The sequence below is a fragment of the Lepus europaeus genome, chromosome 5, assembly GCF_033115175.1.
Source record: "Lepus europaeus isolate LE1 chromosome 5, mLepTim1.pri, whole genome shotgun sequence".
In the NCBI taxonomy this organism is placed as follows: domain Eukaryota; kingdom Metazoa; phylum Chordata; class Mammalia; order Lagomorpha; family Leporidae; genus Lepus; species Lepus europaeus.
The window spans coordinates 135,760,626-135,766,474 of record NC_084831.1 but is presented as its reverse complement, the minus strand read 5'-3'; positions in this window follow the sequence as shown (position 1 = coordinate 135,766,474).

The following is a 5,849-nucleotide window of genomic DNA, read 5'->3' as shown; positions in this document are numbered from 1 at the left end:
AATTATAAAGTATATTTTATATATACTTTATATATACTTATATATACTCAAAAATGGAAAAAAACAAAGATGAGGATGATGGCAGATTTCTCATCCAAAACAGTGCAAGGTAGAAGACAGTGGAGTATCGTCCACAAAATACTAAAAGAAGAAAATGTCAAATTAGAATGAAATGTCTTTCAAAACAAAAGCAAATTAAGGGCAACAAAAGCTGGAAGAATTCACAATCAACAGACTTACATTCTGATAGATGCTGTAGGAATCTTTCAGGCAGAAGGAAAATGATACTTGATGGAAATAATGACCTGTACAAAGGAATGAAGAGCAGAGGAAATTGTATCTGCATCTACATAGGTTAATATATATGAGTTTTGTATTGAAATGTCTTCAAAAATAACCGTTTCAGCAAAAGCAATAGCACTGTGGGTTTTATGAGATATGCATAAATGAAATATATGAAACAAAGGGAATAGCATCAACATCAAGAGGAAGGGAGTGGAAGGGAACATATATAACATCTTTATGCACATGTGGATCAGTATTACCAGAAGACAGATTACAATGAGTTAGAGATGTTTAGTGTGATCCTAAGCCAATCACTAAAATAACAGAGAATAAAGCTAACAATTTAACAAATAGATTTTGAAAAGTTTTATAAAGGAAAAAAAAAGATACACTGATGTTAATATTTATCAAAAGAAATAATAACTATATGGATATCATGCAAAGTAAATTTCAAAACAAAGTTACTAGGAAGGAAGTTCACTTATAGTGATTGATAGGTGAATGGATTAAGAAGGCATATAATCCTAAACATTCATACTCCTAAAAAAGCGCTTCCAGGTACATGAAACAATACTAACAAAACTGTGAGCAGAAGTGGATAAAAATACAATTGCAGTAGAATAATTCAATTCACATCCCTCAATAAATAATAACATAATCAGATGGAAAATCTGTAAGGATATAGAGGACCTTAAAATAGAAGCAACCAAAATTGACCTAATTGTCACTGATAGAACATTTCATCCAATAATAACAGCATACTTGTTCATTGCATTTGTAAACAGAAAATTTTCCAACAGAAGCTATATTATATGCCATTAAAAATCTCAACAAACTGGCCGGCACCGGCACCCTGGGTTCTAGTCCCAGTTGGGGTGCCGGATTCTGTCCCGGTTGCTCCTCTTCCAGTCCAGCTCTCTGCTGTGGCCTGGGAAGGCAGTGGAGGATGGCCCAAGTGCTTGGGCCCTACACCCACATGGGAGACTAGGAGGAAGCACCTGGCTCCTAGCTTTGGATCGGTGCAGTGTGCCAGCTGCAGCACGCCGGCCATAATGGCCATTTGGTGGGTGAACCAACGGAAGAAAGACCTTTCTCTCTGTCTCTCTCCCTCTCTCTCACTGCCTAACTCTGCCTGTCAAAAAAAAAAAAAACTCAATAAACTTGAAAGCATTTAAATTATTCAAACAATTTCTAGACCACAAGAACATAAAAAGAATAAAATCTCCCATAAATATATGTGAAATCTAAACAAAAGTTTACCCAAATACAACAATACATGAGAATATTTCAAAAAAAAATTTAGAAATGGAAATAAAAGCTTATTTTGGTGCAAAAAAATTTTGAAATCTGTGCATAGTTTTCTTATAATGTCATTTCCCATAAACTTTTTGAATGCTCCTCATATTAGAAGTATCATTCTTCTCTAAATTGGGTTTATCCTAAGAATGCGGGATTAGTATAACAATGATCAATGAACCAATTTACCATACGAACAATTTGAAAAAGAAAAATCACAAAATCATCCCCACAGACTTGTGAAAAATATAAACAACACAATCTCTTACAGATTTTGATAAATTCTCTCAGTAAACTAGGACCAAAAGGAATTCCATGCACCTGATGAAGGGTATCTCTGAAAAATCTAAAATTAACATCATACTTAATTAGTGAAATACTTCTATGTTTTTCCCTTAAGATCAGAAAACAAGAAAGGGTGTTTCATTTCACTTCTATTCAACATCTTACTGGAGAGTCTAGCCAGTGCAGTAAGACAAGACAAGAAAAGAAATAAAAGACAATCAGATTGGAAAGAAAGAACTAAAACTTAATTTGCAGATGTAATTGAGAATGTAGAAAATCCAATGAAATCTACCTCCTAAAAATGTTACTATAATGTATGAATACGTGTACTTATCAAGGGTGGGTGAAGTAAACAAGATCAACAAATACAAATCAATTTTGTTTTTGTATTGTCTTAACCCACTAAGCTGCTATAAAAAAGTGTCTTCAGCTAGGTAATTTACAAAAAAAAAAAAAAAGAAGAAGAAGAAGAAGAAGAAGAAGGAGAAGGAGGAGAAGGAGGAGGAGGTGGAGAAAAAGAAACCACAGAATCTATTGCTCACAGTTCTGGAGGCTGGGCAGTTTAAGACCAAAATGACAGCAGATGTGGTGTTTGGTAAGAGCTGCCCCTCTGCTTCCCAGATGGTGCCCTATTGCTACATTCTCATATAGGGAAAGTGGCACACTTAAACTCTTTTATTAGGACAGTAATCCAATTCAGAGGGATCTACTCTCCTGATCTAATCACCGCCTAGTAGCTCTACCTTTTCATACTATCACATTTGGTATTAAGTGCCAGCATGTGAATTTTGGAAGGACACCACTTTTCAGGCCATAGTATATATAGACAAAATAACAGAATATTTAAAAATACTATTTATAACAGCACTGTTATTATTATTTAGTGGTAAACTTTTCAAAAATTGTCTAATATCCAAATACTGAAAACTGTAGAATATTGTTGAGAAATACTATCTCAAGGCCTTACAAAAAATAAAATGACCTCTTGATTTCTTTCAACCTATTTTAATGTTTGTATCTAATAACCCATGAGTACACAACTGCAAATAGGATAATAAATGGAGTTAATGTTTTTCATCACCATAGAAATCTCAGAATACATTAAATATGGAAATGTTCCAACACTTGGCCCAGAAGAGTTTATTCTTTGAATATTTATTGAGTGCTTAGTGAGTGTCACACATTCTGTTTTATGCTAAGTAAATTAAAGAGGCAATTTTGATCTTCTGGGGCTATTACGTAATAGAAATAAAAACTAAACAAATACAAGTACAAAAATAATTAAAAATTATAAAACAATAAAAACACAAAAATGGATTATGCTACTTACACAGCACAGTAATATGAAGTCTCTCTTGGTAAGTATTTAGGTCAAAACCTTAAAAAGCAGGAAAACTCAACCAAACAAGGAGAAGATGACAAAGGAACAGCATTTGGGAGAGCCCTGAGTAGGAGGTAGGGAGTGGGAGAAAGGAGTGTCTGATGTGTTTAAAAATTCAAATGAAAGTCAGTTTGACTGGAAAGTTAAGCATATGGAATAAAGCGGAAAATGGCCTAATAGTCCCTTAAGGGAGGTAGGTAGGGATCAGATTGGTAGGATCATGTAGGACCTGGGATTTTATTCAAAGTTCAATGGATGCCACTTTAAGAAGATTACTCTAGCCGCTCTATTGGAAAAGCAACTGGTAGCAATATTATAGACTGTTACAGGCAATCCCCTCTTTTCTACAAACATTTAAAGATGCTAAATAATGTATACCACAATTCTATTTAAGTGAAAAAAATACATCACAGAACTCAAAGCAAAAGAGACATAGACTGAGGGTCTCTATCTAAATATAAATCCTGAGGATTGGGATTTCTGCACATATTTGAAGATAAGGTTGCTAAATTAAAGTCAAAAGCATGGGAAAGAGGCTGGCGCTGTGGTGTAGCTGTTAAAGCCGCCACCTGTAGTGCCTGCGTCCCATATGGGCTCCTGTTCAAGTCCCGGCTGCTCCACTTCTGATCCAGCTCTCTGCTATGGCCTGGGAAAGCAGCAGCAGATGGCCCCTGCATCCGCATGGGAAGACCTGGAGGAAGCTCCTGGCCCCTGGCTTCAAATTGGTGCAGCTCCCACAGTTACAGCCAATTGGGGAGTGAACCAGTGGATGGAAGACCTTTCTCTCTCTCTCTCTGCCTCTCCTTCTCTCTCTGTGTAACTCTATTTTCAAATCAGTAAGTAAATCTTAAAAAAAAGAAGTATGGGAAAGATAGGCCATGTGACAACGGAGGATTAGAGAAAACTCAGACTAGGCATTGAAAAAACAGTATGGAAAACTGCTTTCTGTAATATTTTATATCATAACTATTACATATTTATATAGTACATATACACCCTTTAAGAAAGCCAATACATGAGGCGTGCTATTACATATGAGGGTAGGATTCAAACTTCTATTACAAACTTAAAAACATTAAACTTGATTGAAAGTAAATTAAACAACTAGGGCCCAACAAACCCAATCTGTGAAGACACTCTTTCAACCCAGGTCACAGAGAACTCCCACTGAAGAAGGCCCTTCTTTGAACACAGCTCCCATTAGTATACTGTGCATCATCTAAAGACTGAGCACCAACCACAAAAAGCAAACAGGTGATTTAGAACTTTGCATTTTGGAAATTACAATTTTATCCGGCTGGATTTTATATTTTGCTATACCTTGCTCATGCTATGGTTTTTATTTGGATCAATGCAAAACCTCTTAAAACGCCATCATTTCCATCTATATTAAAATTACTGATAATCTCTGAAGTTCGCCCAGAGTTAACTAGGGAAAATGTATGTATAAAATTCCACATCAGATACACAAGGTGGTTCAGCGCTGTAATTAGGTGATCCAGACTTCTGTTGCCTGCAAATGGGAAACAGAATGAGCTACCAGCTTGCCACTGATGGCAAGTTAGATAATCTGTATCTTTAACATATTTAGTCTATGGTCAAAAACTGGATGAAACCGTATCCCCCAGTGTTTTGGGATAGTATTTTAACTTTAAAATATTATTGAAAATGAGTCCACATTTAAAAGGATCTATGGCATTCCCAAATTTCAGAAACCTAAGGTTTAAAAGTCCAAAGATTACAAGGGAAATTCCAAACTTTGCTTAGTTTCTGCTGACTTATCTAAATACGGAGTTCTCTTCTCAACCCTCGGTGTGGCGTGTTCTGCTCTAGTTGTTTAAAAATACTAACACACAAAAGCCAAAAGTCTGACATTTTAGCCCCTAAGGAGTTTTGTTGTTGCTTCGCAGGAAAGAAAAGAGAAACAGGGAAGACTGATTAGCTAGCTCCTGTTGTTGAAACTCAGAGCCGTTCGTGTTGCAGGCAGATCGGTGAGAGAGAAATCGGGACCCGGCAGCGTCCTGCGGGAAAGGTGCCTCCCTGGCCCTCTCTGGGGACAGACGCGACACCTGCTCCTAGGGGATCACCTGGGACACGCACTCACAAATTGACACGCAAGGAAACAACCCGCGGCCAGAGCCGTCGGGAGACCCGGCTGTGTCATGGCTCGCTTCACTAATTACAATCTCCGCCTTCTGGAATGTTTCTCATCATGAAAAAACCCCGAGGGCGACCATCCTCCTCGGCCCGCAGAAAGGATGCTTGGAGCACGGTGCACCTGACCTCTACACGCCGCGCTGAGCGCCGCCCCCTTTGCCTCACCGACTCCTGGTCACTTCCCAACTGCCTGTCTATCTCCTCCCTCATCCCCATCGCCATTCCTCCCCCTTATCTGTGGGAGCAATTAACCAAGATAGATAACACGCAGGGAGGGAGAGCAGAAGCACAGGAGCGGAGATAAACGTCTGCGTGACAGCTTATCCCACGGCAGTCTGTCCGGCACCGCCAGGGGCAGCCTGGAAGCCAGCAGGACCCTGGGGCTGCAGGGGGCCTCGTGTCCCGAGCGCGACGCCCTGATTGGCTGGTTGGCCGCGGCCGGGGG